The sequence below is a fragment of the Schistocerca cancellata genome, chromosome 1 (genome assembly GCF_023864275.1).
Source record: "Schistocerca cancellata isolate TAMUIC-IGC-003103 chromosome 1, iqSchCanc2.1, whole genome shotgun sequence".
NCBI classification, from domain to species: Eukaryota; Metazoa; Arthropoda; class Insecta; order Orthoptera; family Acrididae; genus Schistocerca; species Schistocerca cancellata.
In genome coordinates this window covers 406,503,066-406,523,470 of record NC_064626.1, presented here as the reverse complement: position 1 = coordinate 406,523,470, position 20,405 = coordinate 406,503,066, and positions in this window count along the sequence as shown.

Below are 20,405 nucleotides of genomic sequence, written 5' to 3'. Positions count from 1 at the left end.
CACAGAACTTTACTAGGCTTGTATGTGTTGTAAGGAGTGAGAAATTGCCTTTAGGCGATGTTTGCGCTCACTTTTATATTTTTTGTTCCATAGATAGAGCGGTCTGTTCGAGTAATGTCCCAACGTAAGGTTTGAGGCATTTGACCCAAATACCAGGCGAGATTCTAGTGGGGTGGATCCAGTTGCGCTTGAAACTATTTTGGAGGGAATTTCCAGTTCCGGCACTTGAGGTACAGCTAAGGGAAGTGTCTCAGAAAATCTTGGTCAGAACTAGGGAACGAGAGCGATTCTTAATTTAATTCGGAGACAATAAGTTCCAGACTAATAACATTTTTAAATCTTACTTCATGGGAAACTCCCTCTCCTTACGCCTGTGAAGATCGATGATTTTATCGAGTTTTCAGTGCACCTATGTCGCTGGTGCTCACAGTCCAGACGAACAAAGGCTAAAATGGAAGCGTTGATCAGACGTGCCCAGCCACTTTGGTTTGATCCCCAGGAGAACGGTGCGACTCGGGTTTTCTACTGTAGTAAATATTTGGGAGAAATGAAAGAGTCAATAATTGTCAGGAAATATCCCGTAAGACTGAACCAGTGACCTAGGAATACGTCGTCGGGCACTTACATTTAACCAACTATCGAGCTACTCACATGATTGGACAGAATTGACATGTTACATCAGAAGTGGGGCGACGACATACGTAGCCGAAAGGTTAGCATCGCTCTCTTCGGTGTTGAAGAACCGGATTCCATTCCTGGCACCTCTTGGGATTTTTCTGAATTAGGATGATCTACTCAGCCTTGTGAGGCCAAATAAGGAGCTGCTTGCATAAGAAAGCAGCAGGATCTGCAGGATTCATCTATCGGTAATAACGTCTGAGCTATTGGCGAGATGCTGATGAGATTTTCCATAGATCGCTCTTCGTACTTCGTTGAAGGTAGCAGTGGATCAGGCCTAAAGCCTAATACGTGGGCCGGCCGCTGTGGCCGACTGGTTCTAGGCGCTTCAGTCTGGAAGCACGCTGTTGCTACAGTCGCAGGTTCGAATCCTGCCTCGGGCATGGATGTGTGTGATGTCCTTAGGTTAGTTAGGATTACGTAGTTCTAGGTCTATGGGACTGATGACCTCATATGTTAAGTCCCATAGTGCTCAGAGCGATTTGAACCTAATATGTGAGTGATGTTTACGTTTATGTTTAACAAGATGGTCTATTGGAGACTGGAATGTAACTGAAGATGGGTATACCTGCCACTCCAATGAAATGGCCGATTCATATTTCGTCCAACAGAAAACTGCCTTGTTGCCAAATTCTTTGATACTTACACGCCGACTGAGATCTGTAAACAGGACATAGATATACATAGTCAGGCACTTACCTACTTTACCACCGGGGAAGTCGCTGACGTCAATGTGTACTAAGGACAAATTTCTGTTACACAAGTGTATGGAGACTTCAGTGTAGCTGCAGATGGGAGTGTCCATCGTCCCAGTAGGATGGCCACTACATTTATCAGCCAATCGAAAATCGCGTAGGTGCCAAATGCTTTGATACTTGCACGCCGAAACGATCGGATGACTGGCCGCGTATTAACTTGCCCCACTACTGGCTGTTGTTTATTCAATAACACACTGACAGTCTCTTTTTAACAGGATAAAAGCAAAAAGAGGAATAAAAAAAAGACAGGTCGGGCGAGTGTGGGCGGGAAAGAGACAGACTGCGAGCTGCAGAGAGAGAAACGCGGGCGGGCGAGCGAGAGAGGCAGCCGCGGTGGGAGAGAGAGGCGGCGAGGCGGCGAGAGAGACGGAGAGCCTCCGCGCGCGCGCTTTAACGGCGAACGACATCCGAGCGTGCAATACGTTACAGGCGTATTATTGGTTGGTTTGGCGCCGATATAATTAGCATTTGGCCCCGTGCGGTTGTGTAAACGATGTATCAATAATTGAGGGCAGGCGAAGCGGCCGGCGCGCCGGCAGCAGTGGCCAGTGGACGTGCGCCGGCGATACAGGCTGCAGTGCGAGGCCCGCGCCAGATCGAACCGCGCGCACCCCGTTCGGCGGCCGGTGTCAATCAGACGTGGCTGGGCGACGCTGCGGACACCACGCCGCTGCGGACGACTCCAGGTAAGTGCGGCCGAGCCTCCGGCGCGCTCCTTGCGGTGGGTGGGCGCCGGACCCCCTCGGCGCGTCCCCGGGGCAGAGCGGAACCCTTCTCTGTTCTCCCCCCCCCTCCGCCCCTCTCTCCTACCGCGGGGGCTTCGATCTTTTACCTCCCCCGCTCTCCCGCGCGAGCCTGCTGCTCCTCCGCCTCCACCACCTCCACCTCTGCGGGAGTGGGCGCCATTTTGCGCCGAGATAAGTTGATAGGCAGGCTTATAACAATTAAACTTCCAGGAGGGGTATCTGTCTTTGCCGCTGGCAGCCGCCGGCGCGCTGCGGCCGCGCGCTCTGCCCTTCCTTGGCCGGTGCGCGCGCGGGCGTGCGTGCTACAGTGCGTGCGTGCGTGCGTGCGTGTTCTCTTCTCTTCCCTGCCTTTCCCGACCCTTGCAGGGCGCCGCCGCCAGACCCACCACGCCCAAAAAAAAAAAAAAGGAGGGAGAGAAAAAAAGTGGGGAGAGAAGGTCCATCTCACAGCGGGCGCGGCCTCCGATTCGCTGCAGCAAGAAATGCGTGGAGCTGCGCGGACCTCTCTGTGCCTTTGATCGCCGTAAAAAGATACGCGCCTTGGCGCGCGGCTCATTTGCCGTGCCTGATTTGCTATTCCGTATGTGCGGAGCTCCCTCCTTATCTCGACACCGACTTGTGCGATTTATGAGCAGATTTAGTTAAAGCAAACAATCGTTTCTTCCGCTCACCTGGCTCGTAACGTCCCCTCTCTGCCGTAGTATTTGCTTCTGGCGTCACGTAGAATTTTTTTTTTTTTTTTTGCTGTTATGTTGATTTTGCGCTACGCGGTATTTCCTCGTTTGATCCCTATTCGCGAAGCTTAAGAAAATTCCGATAATGTACACGGGAAAGCTTCATCCTTTGGCTTACCTTTCATTACCAAAGGATCCCAGACCCCCTTTTTTTTTTTTTTAACCACTGCATATGTGAAAACTTGCACGATTCAACGTAAAAAGTTGGTTTCTCATTCTAGAACTTACAACAACATACAGCTTATTTTTTCTCTGCTAAATTTTAGACAAGCAGTTGAAATTGCCACTCAGCCTACTTGTCATTCGGAAGGACGACGGTTCAATCCCGCGTCCGGCCGTCCTGATTTGGGTTTTCCGTGATTTCCCTAAATCGCTCCAGGCAAATGCCGGGATGGTTCCTTTGAAAGGGCGCGGCCGACTTCCTTCCCCGTCCTTCCCTAATCCGATGAGACCGATGACCCCGCTGTCTGGTCTCCTCCCCCAAACAACCCAATCCAACCCAACCCTTACTTGTCCTTCAGTTTCACTAAAAATGCTTCAAATGGCTCTGAGCACTATGCGACTTAACTTCTGAGGTCATCAGTCGCCTAGAACTTAGAACTAATTAAACCTAACTAACCTAAGGACATCACACACGTCCATGCCCGAGGCAGGATTCGAACCTCGGCTCCAGACTGTAGCGCCTTGAACCGCACGGCCACTCCGACCGGCAGTTTCACCAAAGAAGGCGGATTTATTTTACTTAGAAATTCTTCATACACATACCCATAAATTTTTCGTTGTATATTACATACGTAAGCAACTCGGAAAGCGACAGATTAGGACTTGATGTTTAGCAGAACCATTATATCCCCTTCCTATTCTAGGCACAGATGAGTTACTGTGTGGTTCGTAATATTTGTGCTTTTATACTCATACTCATTTCGTGGCTTGTAGTATCACGACAAGTCGTCCTCCTGCTGCTGAAGCCATTGGTGGAAGAAGATGCTAAGTCCCATTTTAGAGAGGACAAGCGTTGTCATGAAAACAGTTCTGTTTTAGAATGTACCACATACTCGCAACAAGTAGGTCTGTGTCCATCGCTAGAAAATGCTCTCTACTACATAAAGTGCGCAGTCTGATTGTACATACATTATTGTCCCTGAATTTAATCATACTTATAACATGCAGTAACTCAAAATACTCTTTTAGGTTGGTAATTTCTTCCGATGACCTCTTCAAATTTAAAACAAAGCGTTTAAGTGACGAACAATACGTTTCTTGAAGCGTGTAATGTCACAAATTAATCGTTTTTCTTATTTTACTGACTAGACAATTACGTAACGAATTGTTCCTATACTAACAAATTTTCCTCATTCGCTCGTATTAATATAAAAAACTCAGCCTAAAATATTACTTTTTTTCTATGTTTCCTGTGCAGCTCAGTGACTTATTTTAATACTGAATATTTGAGGAAGCCATACTATGCTTTTATATCAGTACAGTTTGAAGAGACCACCAGACTTATATATCATTTTCATTAAAAAAGGAAATTGTTTATCACGTTACTTTCATGCATGGTTATCCTCTTGGCTCCACTGATTAATTGTGTCGTATTTAATCCAGTCAGGAAGTGAACTGAATGGCGCGCAATGATTTGCCGTCATTTGATATCTTCATTTACATTCTTTAGTGTGTGTGATAATAGCACTATTGAAGATAACATTAATAATAATAATAATAATAATAATAATAATATGGAATATTCTGGTCAAATTACGGAAACAAATGGATGTATGGTTTCTGTATGGTTATTTTTTCCGGAATGAGCTTCACACGAACTTTCACATTCCTCATAAATTCACAAGATCGAGAACCAAAATCTTCCTTGCATTGTTTTGTTCTGAAACTAACTGTAGTGTATAAAAATTAACGAATTCCTTATAGTAAAACTTTTTCTGTACTTCAAAACGCTTTCTTCATGAACAAAAGCAGTCAACTGATTGATTTCGTGTGTCTAAATCACATCTCTCGGTAAGAGATTTTGGACAGAACAGTTTCCAAATGGTACTCATTGTGCCTGCGCAGAACTTCATCTGTGATAAGCAGGCCGAAATGATTTTGTATCAGCTGGAACCTCACCTGTGGGTAACAGAATTATATCAGAAATAGTAATGTTAACAACAGACTGTATTTTGTATTATTTTTTCAGATGTGCACTTGTTCATAAAAAATAACCCTCATGTAATGAGAGAGTTAATACTAGCAATGTCCCTGAAATCTAAATGTAGGAGTGCAACTGAAAACTTTACATTCTTACAGAAATTTGCAGTAATCTACTACTATTTTTCAGTTGTTGTGATAATAAATTCCTTATATATGCATATTTACAGAAACGACCTTCATCTATTGAGCACTAACCGTACGAGTATCTAATGAACGTTTCACATATTGTTACTGCTGTCATGTACGTATTACTGCTTGAAGTAAATCTCAAACATTTTGGTAATTTGTCGTTATATTACTTACCAGCTCCTTAGATGTCAGTCAGAAGGGACGAAACGTTAGCAATGGCTCTCCTCGAAGCTGAAAATGGGATCCGAGTCAAGGTGTCAGTGCGGATCATGGGGGATTGGTAAGTACACACAGAAGCTATTCAATACTCGCATTGAGAATAGTTAGAGCATAGCTAGGAGTTCCTACGCAGCTGATATATCTCTTTCTGCGTCGCTTAAGTTCAGACGAATCATAATTTTTAACACCAGCTTTCTTTTGTTGAGACTCAAATAAATTACACTTGTACATTTTCGGTACCATGTTAGTTTGATTTCTCGAATTACAGTTTAGTACATTTTGTTTATTACTAGTGACTGAAGTTGAGATACCAGCTTATCTCAGTACTTTTGGTAAGATATTGTGGGATTCTATATTTGTACTATGAAGGGAAACAAATGTATGGTCCTCTCACAGTAATCTAAATATTTTGTTTATCAGTTGAGGTACGTAACTGTATCAAGAGTTAGCATAGTATAATGAGGCTACAGTCTCTTTATATTTCTGAAAAACACGTTTCACTTATAGTTTGTTTTCAGTATCACCGAACCCCTGACTGTATCCCTCCATAGTAAAAATGTATCGTCGAAATTAGTTTTCGACTTTCTTAGAGTTCCTCTCAGCCTATTCTTTTTCAGTTGTTAAACATTATATCGAAACATTTTTTTTTCTTTCTAGTTCATGTGATGGTAAGAATACATAGCCCAGTAACCACTATTTTGTTAGATAGTTCAAGCTCGCATAAAGAGTTTGAATATTCTTACACGCAATGACTAAATAACAATTTTACATCTTATGTTTTGCTTACCCAGTTGATCTACAGATTCCGTTTCTCAATCGCCAGAAACTCAATAAATAAATAAAGAATAGTTAATAAGAATGAAAAAAACAGGGTATGAGGTTGTAAATCATAAACAACAGTTAGATTTCAGGAAGTAATTCTAATCTGAGGTAATAATGAAAATAAATTTTATTCTTTCTCGTAATTAAAATGTACATATTGCAAGGAAATTTTTGGTGTCTACTGCAAAAATTTTCTGATCAGAATATTTTCTTTTCCGTGTGGGTTTCTTTATTTTTTTCCTTTATAATCTTATAACACGAGCCCCCTTAAATAAAGCCTTCCAAAAAAGAAAAATTCAGACTTCAATCTGAGTTCTCAAAAGAGACGTTTTATGAAATATGAGTAGCTTGGAGAGTACAGTAAGGAATACAGCTGCCTCTTAACAAAACTCAGTATAGTAGGCAGATTATCCAAGAGGAATCTACTAATTTTGGGTTAAAAAATTCACTGACGACAAGTACAGAACTATATGTAACGAATAGTTCCGTTAAGTCTTCGTGGTTACTTGTGTGTTACTGAACGACAACACTAAACATTTAAGATGTAAAGCAACATTCTCTTGAAATGCTCCTTACATTATTTCACAAAAACACAAAGTAGCTAACAGTGTAAGGAAACAAGAAAAACAATTTCTTCTCCTGGAAACAGTTCAGTCTTGATGAAGACAAAGGGCTGTTTGTCCAGTGAGTGAGACCATCACGGTATTACATAATAACGTCATTTTAAAGTTTAGTGCCTAGAACCGTACGTAATTGATGTCGGGGGAACGTGTACAGAAGATGAAGGAATGTATATGTATTGTTGACTGTTAATATAGTTCTCTAATAACTAATGATGACCATTAATATAGTTATCTAATGTCAATAAAAGATTTTACTCTCGGGTGGCTCTAATTTTTTCACCTTAAAAGAAACAAACAAGTCAGACAGCTTTGGGTACTTATGAAAAACCACGCAGTGAAATTACAGAATAATATAATGTGCATCTGTAGTCTTTATTTACCAAAGAGGAGTTCTCTCAAAAATAATTAGCAAGTATCAGGCAACAGAAAACATCTTGTATAGTTCTTCAAAACTAAAGTTGTTTGGTTATTTGACCACATGGGAAACTAAGGATTATTCTCAATTTCTTTCATTTCATTATGCTTTTACAAGATGAAAGTACAGTTCACCTATATGTTTATCCTTCATTCAGTAAATAGTGCTCCAATCCGTAAGAATACATTTTTAAGGGAAACGTCCATTCGTCGGTTTATCTTATGAACGTGTCAAAAAACATTCATTCATTATCCTGTTAAAAGAATAATTTTAGTTAGACAAGATAAAAATGATGCGACATCATAAATTATATTGCGGCCTTCACAAATTATTTTGGCAGCATTAGCAAGTCCAGAGTAAAACTTGATAAACAAGCAGGATGTACTTAAAACAGAGCTGATATTGCGGCCTACTACAGGCGATTTTGGCAGCATTCGCAAGTGCAGAGTAAAACATAATAAACAAGCTGGATAAATTTAAAACAAAGCTCACAGATAAATGTTTTGGCTATATAAAATGCCTTACCGAAAAATTGCTTTAATAAAATATATTGTTACTATTTTGAGCCATTCTTCCTCAGAATCTTCTTTAGTGCTCTTTATGCTGTATATGAGGAGAACTATCACTCTTCTTATCCACTAAAATGTTATTTTTGTTTTAACCACATGCCACACTACTGTTCGGTTAGAAATAATAACATGCAAATTAAGGAATAATCAAAGTGGAGCCCTACATAATTCTTATGAAATGAACTATGAGCCATGATCGCCATAAAATTTATAATGTTACAGGAATCGTCGTGAGAACGTGTGACTAGCTAGTAGTAACGTGTGAAGAGTAAGAAAAGATTCTTTACCCAAATGAAAATGGCAGTGACAGTCGGGGAAAGGAAGACACACTGTGAAATCGGTTACTCTAGTTATGAAGAACTTTACTTTCCAGTAGAAGTAGTTTTCACCATCATTTACCAGTCAGAATTAGTAGTGGTTGATGTTGGCGGTTTAGTAAAGAATGACAAACAAAACAGAAAGTCACTGGATACGGAGAAAAATATTTCTAATGCCGTGTTTAATTTGATAAAATATACGTTCTATCCTGTGACAGAGTCCATCTGCTTTGGATCTTTATCCATACTGATTGTTTGTCTATGTCTAAACACCAATTATAGTTGCCTTTCAGAAGACCTTTCTAGGATATCCTACGATAAAGTGGACATTTCTCTTATATAGCAGCAATGTGTGGTGCCTATGATGTAGAATTACTATGTGCCTATTTTTGGCAGTACTTCTTTGCTGGTGAGACGTTGTTCCTCTGGATACTTACCTGCAGTCTTACAAAAAGAAGGTGTAGATGTTTTCTACATGTAGTTAGCAATTCTCACCTCAGGCCTAAATGTGTAAAAAGAGTGTCTAGTTATTCAACATCAAATAAATAATTAATATCATTGTATTACTATTTTTGTTTCTCGCCTTTTTACTTTTAATCTTCTTCCAGTTTACTGAAATGTTTTTATGGATTAATTTTTCTTTCAATTCATTTTAATCATAAACTGACGTTATTCGCGCGTTTTGCCTGTGCTACCAACCTAGAAAAACATCTTAACTGAAACACTTATTCCTGCTAGAGAATTTCTTCCATTTAAATAAATTTTTCCTAGTCATTTGAATAATTTTATCTCCCACATTTAAATGTTTCCGTAAAACTTCCTCTTGAACCGTTATTCTCCATACTCTACAAGGTAACGATTGTGCAACTGATGGCAGGTGCTTTAGCACCGAATTTGAGTGTCAATGACTGTCTCAAATTTCTGCGGAAGTCATGCTGTGGTAAATACTCACTCGTAACCGCAGACCCAATGAAGAGTTGAAAATGAAGAAGACACTGGCTCACCAGACGTGGGAGAGCATCGTATCGAAAGACTGGCTGCGATTTACGGAACAAGCGGAAATTTTACAGGTGCAGGCGCCGTGCCACATTGAAATATATTTAAAAACATTTCGATGCTTGCCTCTAAAATAGCGCCTAGTTCGATAAACCACCACGAGGCCATTCACAGAGACGCCCCTCTCACCTGCTTTAATTTTATTCTTACACGTACTGAATATATTGGGCGTTCAGCTGGCACCGAATCAGGAAGAAGCTACTCTTGATCACGACGTCAGTACTGCAAGTTGGACGTCAACACGACAAAAAAATAAAATTAAATTAAAAGTTCGTGCTCCAGTGTATCTCTGGGACACATACGCTGTTTTAGACACTGGACTCGCATTCGGTAGGACGACAGTTCAATCCCGCGTCCGGCCATCCTGATTTAGGTTTTCCGTGATTTCCCTAAATCGCTCCAGGCAAATGCCGGGATGGTTCCTTTCAAAGGGCACGTCCGACTTCCTTCCCCGTCCTTCCCTAATCCGATGAGACCGATGACCTCACTGTCTGGTCTCCTTCCCCGAACCAACCAACCAACCAACCAACATACGCTGTTATAAAATAATTTACTGAGGCAGGCATTTCGTATACTCTTTTTAAAGGTACATAATACAAGTTCCAAAAAAAGAATGCATTTCGATTGGTTTCAGAACAAATGGTTCTGCTTGCAGTGACAATATAATAACAGATCCCAAAAGTAAAATCTTTGCAGTGGTTGGTATTTAAAATGTTCATTCAGTAACAAATCAACAGCTCGTGATAAATATTTACTACTTCGTTCTACAATTGGGACACTCTGTAGTAGACAATACTGTCTTCACGTTTTATTTTCATGCGGTCTTTTGTTAAGTGAAGGACTGAAAGTGTGTAGACTTGAAGGATGCAGTCAGAAATACAACCTGAAGGATCCTCGCTGAGTAGCCTACGTTCAGAATATTCTGGGAACAATGTTGATAAAAACTGATTTCGAAGAGTTTTGGAAAGTTATTCGTCGTAAACTAACTCTGTGTCCTTGCCCTTTCCCCGATCCCGCGAAAAGAGGTGTGGGAATCCTATTATAATATTTTGTTATTTTATTTGTTGTAACGCCCAAACAACTTACTCGTGAAATATTCGGTAACAAAGCCACAATGCCAATATTGTCCGAGCTGCTTCCTTCGTTTCACAGTATTTGTTAATTTCTTTGTTTATCTGAAATGAATGTTAGGTTGATTACAGGCAGCCAAACCCAGGCGTAACAGGTGGAATCGTCACTTTTTTCTACAGGGTAAGAAACGTCGAACAAACATTTTTTAAATGGAAAAGTCTTGACTACAATACCTAGTTTTGTCAACGTTCTCCTATTTTTGTTACTTCATTCTCACTTTACCTTATGAGGTGTCTCAAAACATACCTACAGTATTCCTTTTGAAAAAGTGACTGTTGAAGTACTTACTGTTTGATACTCGTCCGAAAATTCAATTTCTGTCTTTCCCACAACGCTTGTAATATCTGGTGAATTAAAAGCCTATAAATGCACAGCACACATATAAAGTATTTCAGATGCAACTTCCTGAAGAAAAGAAAAATACACAGTAACAAATTTTCTGTCTTCTGTCGCCCTTATATCATAATTAGTTTATCCAACAGCCAAATTAAGTGCTGAAAATAGGCCTAACTGTGCTTCGAAATATTTATTCGCGAATAAATCATGCTACTGATGAGGAAGTAGACGGAATTTATCATAAAATTTCAGTTCATGGTGTTTTACATTACCGTTCTTCCACATCAGTTAAATCGGCTTTAGCTTCATTTTCTGAATTATATTAATATCAACATTCAGACATCAATAATGCGTGTTTCCTAGATGTTGCGTAATATTACTTAGGAATTTAATAAATGAAGAAACATGACGACTATGTAAGATCCGTAATTTTAATCTATTTGAAATGTCCGAATGTTCCCAAAAATACTGACTAATATACACCGACCTAGACCTATCTAACATTTACGAATCAGTCTGCGCCTTACTTTCAATCTATGCTTCTGAATTTCTTTAGTCATACATCGTACAACTCATGGGAGTAAATAAAAAGTAGTGAACCTCACGTTAAGTATTTAGAAAGAGAGGAATATGGTGAAAGACTCATAGGAATGCACTACAAACGTTTCAACTGCAAGACTAGAAATGAACTAGTCACGACTGTGTTGCTTCGAAATTCCTGTGTTCGGGCTGAAGGAACGTCGAACAGACGAACATCTATAAGAAATGCTAAGTACAAAGCTTATATACACGTAATGTATGTAAATAAATGCGAAAACTTACCTTTGCAAATTACCTTTGTGAAGAAATCTTGTTTCGGGACTACAAGTTCTTCCTCTTTCTACTTTGTTTTTAATTTTTGTTTCTTGTCAGTTTTACTCTTGACTGGAGTTGAAATCCGATTACGATTTAAGTTTGAGTTTTAAAAGCCACCTGGAGCACATTTCATTTTGTGGAACCTTCACTAGCACTTGTATTACAGTATACGCGAGAGCTTTCAATTCCTAGCTGCATCCGGTATCGTTCCTTGAGTCATTTTATCACACACACACACACACACACACACACAAACACACACACAGTGAGAGGGAGAGAGAGAGAAAGAGAGCGAGAGAAGCTTGACCAAAGGAAATAGAGCAGATGCGTGTACTGATGAGTGTTGTTGCATTATTTTAGTGGTAACTAACTATTATAGGTTTGCGATTCGAGCCATAATCAGCCGACGATTTGACCCATTCGTATCCCTGGCGCGTCGTGTTATAGGTAATGAGTAATGGGAATTTTAACAACCGCGTGGATTATTCGTGTTGGAAATGATTCATTTTACCCACTGTACTAGACCTCTGCTAATGGATGTTCACCATCGTAAATTGATATAAATGGGCAAAACAGATTCCAAGTCAACCTAAATCGAGTACAATTACGTTTATTGTGAAATTTCAAGTTTTTAGCACAAGCAAGTACGACGAAAATAGTGAACAGATAAGTGGAGGATGCATCGTGGCTGTCAGTAAAACTGTTCGCTGTCAAAATTTCTGAATGGGAGCGACATTCCATGGGCCAGCATATCCAAGCGGGAAAACATTGAATACCGTTTGAAACACTTCATTCACTGCAACTTTTATAACGGTTTAGTGGTCCTAGTGTCATATTTAGCACATAGTAAGTTATTTCTGCACGTTTGTACGTATAACTGATCCAGTCATTTCTGGAAATATAATTCTGTCACATCCTGACTTTACCTAAGCTGCCTTTCTTCAAGATTTGTACACATTAGTCAGAATAAATGAGTAATGGTCTTAACTGACGTCATTTCGCCCATGGAAGTAGGATTTCATGTAGCTGTGGTCAGTTCTCCTGCACTTTGCTTGCGTCAGCACGTCTACATTGTTGTGTTACAATTACTGGGAGTGGGCAGTAGCTCAGTCTGACTGACGAAATATAAGCGCCTAGTGACAAAACTTCACTCAAATGCAGCACTCTCCTAACTAACTTTATTCAGTGGAAAACGATGGACTTAGTATAATAGTTTGGTAGAAGAATCATTACCATTACCTATAACAATATTATTTATTTTTCACTTGCCAATACCACGTACTTGACATCAAGCTCATAACTTTTAGTCCTTTTGACTATCTTTGAATGTGAAAATGGAATTAATTTCTGAACCTCAGATAATGTATTTATTTTTTACCAATGGCGCAGATGTTAATCAGTTAGAGCATTTAATTATGTCTAGCAAAATGAAAAACATCCATTGACAGAATAAATAAAATTTTAAATGCGTTGTTGGTTACTCCCAATGCGTGATAGCATTGTAAGACACTGTAGTCTCTTGATTAGCCTGCTTTATAAAGGAAAAACAGTAATTTAATCCTCAAAGTTACTTCAGCAGTGTCTTTATAGTAGGCAAGGTTTCAAAACCCAGTGCAGTGTCGCATGAAAGCTTACTTGGTAAAATACATTTTTAAAAATACATTTTGTGCGAATTGGTATAATGGGTGTCACGGTTATTAGGAACGTTGCCTATCACATCATTAGACCACGTTGTTTCCAGTAAATCAAACAGTCGAATTGAGGCGGGCAGCTACTCGTGGGGCAATTGCCTTTCCTTTGTTACCCAAGCGAACGCGAACTTTACTGCAGTGATGTATCCCAGCTTCAGCCTTAAGTTGATTGCCAATTTACTACTATCTCTGGCTATTAGTCTCTTTCTTTAGCCATGATCTTTCTTTCTCTCGAGGATTTCAGACAAGAAACAAATTTCTTTGGAGGTGACATGAAATGGAAGACAGCAACAGCGTTTATTGCTGATACCTTCTTCCGATTTTGTAAAGAGGATGATAATACCATAAAGTATTTTCAAGTCCACAAAGTTGTCAGTGACACAGTTTAGTTCAGTTAAGTAAGTCTTATGTGATAGAGTTTTATTAACAGCCTTCAAGAAATGTAATTCTGCTAGGACGAAATAGTTAGAGAAATTGTAACAGACGACAACTCATCTCTGTAGCTCCTTGACAAGAGACGACGCGGTTGTCGTGGGTATTTCTGATCATATATACTGACTGCTCACAGAAAAGAGCGTACAGTTAAGCTTAACACGCACAATTTCCCTATAACCTGAACCATCACCCCTGGCGACTGTTGAGAACAGCTGGACACTACGCGATGGCTGGTGTTCTGGAGTATGTCTTCCTGAGAATTACCTGCGCCTGAAGCTGAAGCCGCCAGACGAGGGTCTGTGAGGGATATTCTTCCACCCACCACATTCCTTTTCGCAGAGGGACCACAAAGACAAACATCTTATGGGATTCCGAATCCGAAAAACTTGCACCCAACAGCGTGGTACTTCCGGACTCCAATATGGAGATGCAGCTTGTGGGAACGATGCATTCCTCATACTTTTCTCACGAAAAGCTCTTCAAATGACTACTTGTATCAGGTGGTAAGGAGACATTCTAAGTCCTAAGCCTGAGGAAAAGTAGGAAGAAGTAGTATTTGATCCCAGGCATCTGCAATAAATGAGGAGTCAGGTTAATGGACGAAGATTGGTCTAGGTATAAGATATTAGCTGTCAGCGTACGTAAGTATAATATATAGCTTGTAAGTAGGCCGTAAGAGCCTTTGGTAACAAGATTAGTACTGGAGGCAGAGAAGGTTGAAAGAGAGCGTGCCTTTCGTCAATGGTTCGCTTAGTAAGGGCTAAAACGTCACGAAGATCCTCAACAAACTCCAAAGGTACACACTACGAGGTAGGCGTTGTGTTCCACGGAGAGGCTTACTGTTTAAATTCCGAGAGCGTACATGACAAGAAGAGTCTAGCTACATATTAACGTAAATACCGGTATATGTCTCTCACTGACCCTGCCTGGAAAACCGGAGAAATGAGAGTTCACACTGAGGCTGTCCGATGGTCGTTCTTCCCACGTCTCATTCGCAGATGGAACATTGAGTGAGCGAGATGACAGTTGTAACTAAAGTAAATAAGGCCACACACTGTATAGCGCCTTGTGAAATGTAGCCGTAGATGCATAAATGTGCTACAAACGTTCGGAAGAATTCCTAAAAGCAAAATATGTAGAATGGTGCAACAAACTTAGGAACGATATCTCTGAGACCAAAGGCAGAAGAAAAATGGTTATGCACAACGTGGTTAAAAATGTTCTATGTCGACGCTAGAATTACTAATATTTGTAACACGACGTTGACACACATCACTAGAGTCTTACCAAAAGGTAATTGTGTCGATACGAAGCAGAAAAATTAGATACATCTGAAAAATTTGTTTCCGGTCTGCGGCATTTTTGCATTATTGTTGCGTTCGTTTGAGACAGAACCAGCCAGGTAATACTCACGTTGTAGCAGCGTACGTAATGTTATCAACTGTTCCGCTGTTGCATGGTATTATATGTGCTTAATAAATGACTGGTCACTTTACAGTTTCCTTCGGAATGTTGTACTGGGCTTGATGTTTACCACGGCTATGGACCACGTTTCTATGATCTGTAGCGATCTCACTGACTGACATGAACACAATAGACCTTGAAGGTTTCAAATAGCACAATGCGGATTACTTTTGCGGCCAGGTTTCTCATGGATTTTACAGAATTTATTACATGCACAGAATACTGCTAAGAGTGATACTGCAGCACAGGTGATAATTCTGTATTGGAGTGAGTGGAATAGATTTTAAACAGCTTCTTTGAAAAATGAGCTCGAAAGAATAAAAGGAACCTCAAGTTCTAAACATTTTGAAAGCTATTATACCGAAAAAGACACTTCCATGTCTTTTCTTAATTCTAGGAACACTCTTATTTGACAGAGTGTGTAGTATCAAGTTCTGTTTTGGCCTGAAACGTTCTTTAAGCATGACTGTATCGGAAAGCACTTTGTACGTTGCAGGTAAACCCATCACCATATTAACACTTCAAGAATTTCCAATCGGAAGAATGATTTGTTTGTTGAAGTTTGCTTTCCCGATCAGCAGGAATAGGGAATTTCTATTACAATCACGGAATTATTTTACACATATATGTAAAGGGAATACTATGATATTAAAATAAAACGAAATGGTTCTGGTTGTTAAATGAAAATGTGATAAATTAGTATGGAATTTGGACTTAATATACTCGGTGTTCTAGCTCTCAATCAGATGAGAAGGTAGTTATTTGGTTCATTAAGTTTCTCTTGTGAAATAAATATTAAAAATAAAGTAACGGAAGCAAGAAAGGATAAGGTTCACACACGCTATGAGATGATGAGTAATAAGCACTATATAAGTGACAGATAAATATAGACCAATAAATATACCTACATGAGAAATAGTGACCTTTACACAAACGAGTAAACACCTTAACAAGGAAAATAACGGTTAGCCAAAAAATGATCTTGTAATTCAAATTCAACCGTTAATTTTGGCAGCAAACTGTGGAGGAAAGAAAGACACAATGACATGAAAATATAACTAACATTAAGGATTTACAATTACTATATAAAAGATGGAAATCCCAAAACATCCATATCTCTATGATATGGTGGAATAAATACGTAGATAATTAAAAATACATCGCCAGAAATATGATTATTTATCTTATTAACGACATGTTGACCACAAAGTAGAACAGCAGCGGATAAAAAAACTGCCAATATTTGCTACATATACATTACTCAACTCAGTTCAGATACGCTCAGGAAAGCCTAAGATTTATTAAAAAGAATCATTTTGGTTGGTGAGCGATCTCCTTCGAAAAGAGAAAGATCTTTTTAAAAAACTCTAAAAAATATATAGGATTTTTAGAAAAGAAAATGCCTTCACTTCGCGAATTGCGCGAAGGTTTTCTATAATGTTAGCTGCAAATACATTAGAAATATTCTGAAACAAATATAAATAATAGCAAGTGCAATAATTTTTGGATAGAATTGAACCTTACGTCTCTATTCCTCCTGCACTTTAAATAAATATATGTGAGGCTAATGAATGAGAGTTATCACCTAACACATAACACGTGGGAAATTAAATATTAATTATGGTTTTATTTTGTGACCAGCATAAGATAATTGTTGGGTGTGATAATTTATTCCAGAAGGACTTTCATACCTCGTGATAGTTACACAGCCCAATTTACGGAAAGAAGTCATACAATATGAAGGATCAGAAGCTATTAGTTTAAAGTAGTAGTAATTGGAAATTAAGAAACAGAAAGGCTAAATTCATTCATTTACCAGTGCTACATCCAAATACCATACGAAGTATCAGAAACTATTAAGCCATAAGGTAGTAGTAATTGAAAGTTTATCAGTGCTACATCCAATCTTTGTAAGATGAACTAGACAATAGGAATAAAATAATTAGTAACGTATATTCCAGATACTAATAATATTAAATAGGAAGGGAGACTATGACGAGATCCCCCCTCCCTAACTGCTTTTGCTGTACTACTTGAAGTGAGCTATTGTTTCAAAATAAAGACATTTAAAGAAGGAGTAAGTGAACAGAAAGTAAGTTTATGACAGTAAGACCATAGTGTGAGGATTATGTGACTAGGCTAGCATGAAAAGTATTGTAATTTCTTACAAAAAAAATGGAAGAATCAAAGATAACATGAAGGGTATTAGATAGTAAACAAAAATTAAAAATAAAAATACAAACATCGTAGTCGCCCACCTATGATAATTTCGAGTGGGATAACTTGTGTTCGAAGTTTAAAATATACTCAAAACCCAGTTGGTAGTAGCAAAAATTTTATCGTTGTTGTTTATCTTGCAGATTGAAGAAGAACAGAGGATGCAAGAAAATATCAGAAGACAGACAATAACGCAATGTTCGTACTGGCAGAAGTAAGGTCTGGACGAATTTAATCGAATGCACGACCTATTTAACCAGAAAATTATGTCGGACTAATCGAAAATAGGACTAAAATGATGTAGTGCAGTCAAAGGCAGAAATGAGGGTTACTTAAGATGCAACTTGAAAGAGGCAACGTAGCAGACGAAGTGAAAGAATCATCTGGTGTAAGAGGGCACGTTAGGAAGATTACTGACAAAAATAAAAACAGATTGTCGTAGGAAACGGAATTTTGTAACTGAACATATTGAAGATAAATTTGTATAGATGTGAGAAATGAACCGTGATGAAGCCTGAGCTGAAGAAAATGGAGGATTTTTAAAGACGTTGCTGTTGAAAGATGTATAAAATTAACGGGGTGGATAAATTACGGAATGGGGAATACCAGAAAAATAGTGAAGGAGGGATACATGAAGAAGGAACAGGTTTGATTTTCATTGTTTAGGTCAGAGTGCACGATGGCTTGCTCATTACTGCCACAGCGAAATTTTAGTGAAACATGAGAAACTTTTTCTGCGAGTAGTTAACTTTGTATGGGAAGGAATCACTCAAGCAAAATTTATACCAGCAGACAATCATTATAATGAACACAGTGCAATAACGATGTGCGTTTACGCAAGGTAGGAACCCTTAGCATAACGTACAAAGAGAAGGAGGACTACATCAGATCAATGGATAAGCATATGACAGATGACAGAGAGAGAGAGAGAGAGAGAGAGAGAGAGAGAGAGAGAGAGAGAGAGAGAGAAAGAGACAGGAAAAACAAGTTTGAAACATAAGAAGAATAAGACTGATAAGTGTAAATAAATACAGATCTAATTCTCAAGTGCAGGTGTACATAATAAAGTCGATATATTAGAAGGCACCACATTCGTGTTCTCCAAAAATAAGGCATCAGAAATACGATCAAACCCGTCACTAAGAAATTGGAATATTGATACGTTATATAACCTAGAAAGTGGCCAAATCTGTAAATAATGTACGAGAGAGGGAAAAGTCAATTATCACAACTTTATTCTTCCTAAAACCGCAGAACAAACGAGTAGAAATGCCACTTTCCAAACGCTCAGTCCACCTCTCACATCATGTCTTACAGACACCCCACAGTTATCCCTCGAATGTTTCTTTAAAATATTGATTTCAGCGCGTACATGTTTTGCTTTCTGGAATAAAAGTGAAAGAGAATCCATGATATGTGATCATTAAACATTTAAAATACGTCTGTACTGCAAGAAGTAAAATGTAAATGATAGGCGTTGAATATTATGAGAGTGAAAGTGTCATTTAAAAATTTTTTAAAAAACGTTTTGTGGAGTGGAGTGCTGTACGTAAGTGTAGAAAAATGTGTGCTTTAGCTTAGTGTATTGCCATCACTCTTCCAACAAATAGAACAGAAAGGGAGAAAATTGTACGGATACACTGCATTATATTCACTGCGCAGTGTACGACGGCTCCTATGGTACTAGTGTAGAAGTAAGTGCGAAGAAATATCACGTATAAGTAGAAAAAAGTTCTTTGCAATTTTTTTGTTGGAACAGGTTAAATATAAGTCCATTGTTACGGTGGTAACGAACTCTTAGACTGCTGCTTCAACTGATGTGAAATGCAGTCAGAGAGCTGCAGCAGCAAAAAAACGTAAGTGGGAACAGCGACAGGCAGAAATTCAGCCCCGTGCGCAGAGTAAGCACACTGGTCTGATTTCAACCTCTCAATGCATTCAGAAGAACATTCACAGCAATCTCTCGACCGCAGCGTATTCCCTGGCGCTGCTTTTGAGACCTGATTGTGCAATAAATCTGCAACAAATGATGTGTTAGGGAGTTATGTAGCGGACAGTTATTGACGACGGATGTATTGGAGTCTGAAGTGTAATGACAGGGCGCCGTTTGTCTGCCCCCGAATTTATACGGCCAAGGGAAATATTTTACGGTGAAACAGTGGGCCGTGTGCCTGGCGGAAACTGCTGAGCCCTCAACAGTATACGATCCGTCTCGTCTCCGCCGACGTACCTATACCCACTGACTGCATGTTTGTGTGTCTCACTGCGTCTTTAACCTCATGTATTCATGGAAGGTGACAAGAGATCGGGACTCTGAGTTCATAGTACCTCTTATTTTCTACGTCGGGCTGTCTACGTGTACTGCAAGAGGAATGGGAATGTTATTAACTACGGGATAGTCACACAAGTTACCGTTCACAATTTCTCTTCAATAATCCCATGCTTCAGGTTAGGTGTTAAGAGTTTCTGTATTATATTGAATATTTTTTTCTACTTCAAAATCGTGTCTGAGTGCAACGATGCAAATAGCAATGTATAGATAAGTGGGAAGAAAAGACTGTCAAAAAGGAAGTTACATTACGAGAGTATCAAAGCACAACTGCGGAAATATTTGCAAAGAGCTTAAAACTTTGCCATTATGTAAAACATTAGTCTTAAAGGAAAATCCAAAACTGCATTCATCTACATCTACATCTACATTGATACTCCGCAAGCCACCCAAATGTAACGTACATAAAAATTTGTTTATAGTTATTAATCACTTGTTTTTTACGTATGATTTACTGCTTCGTCGAGCTCCACAACAGCTTACTTGCACTGAAGTTACGATTAGTAAAATTCAAACTGCAGTTGCTGCGATAAAAGCTTTATGTTCTTCAGAAATGTAATTATTTTTGCTTCCTTTTTCTATTTCAAAATTATAGTCAATACTGAGCAGGTTCATGTGTTTGAGAGTTCTTAAGCTCCACAGAATCCTTCGTCGCAACCGTGGTACTGAAGCTATT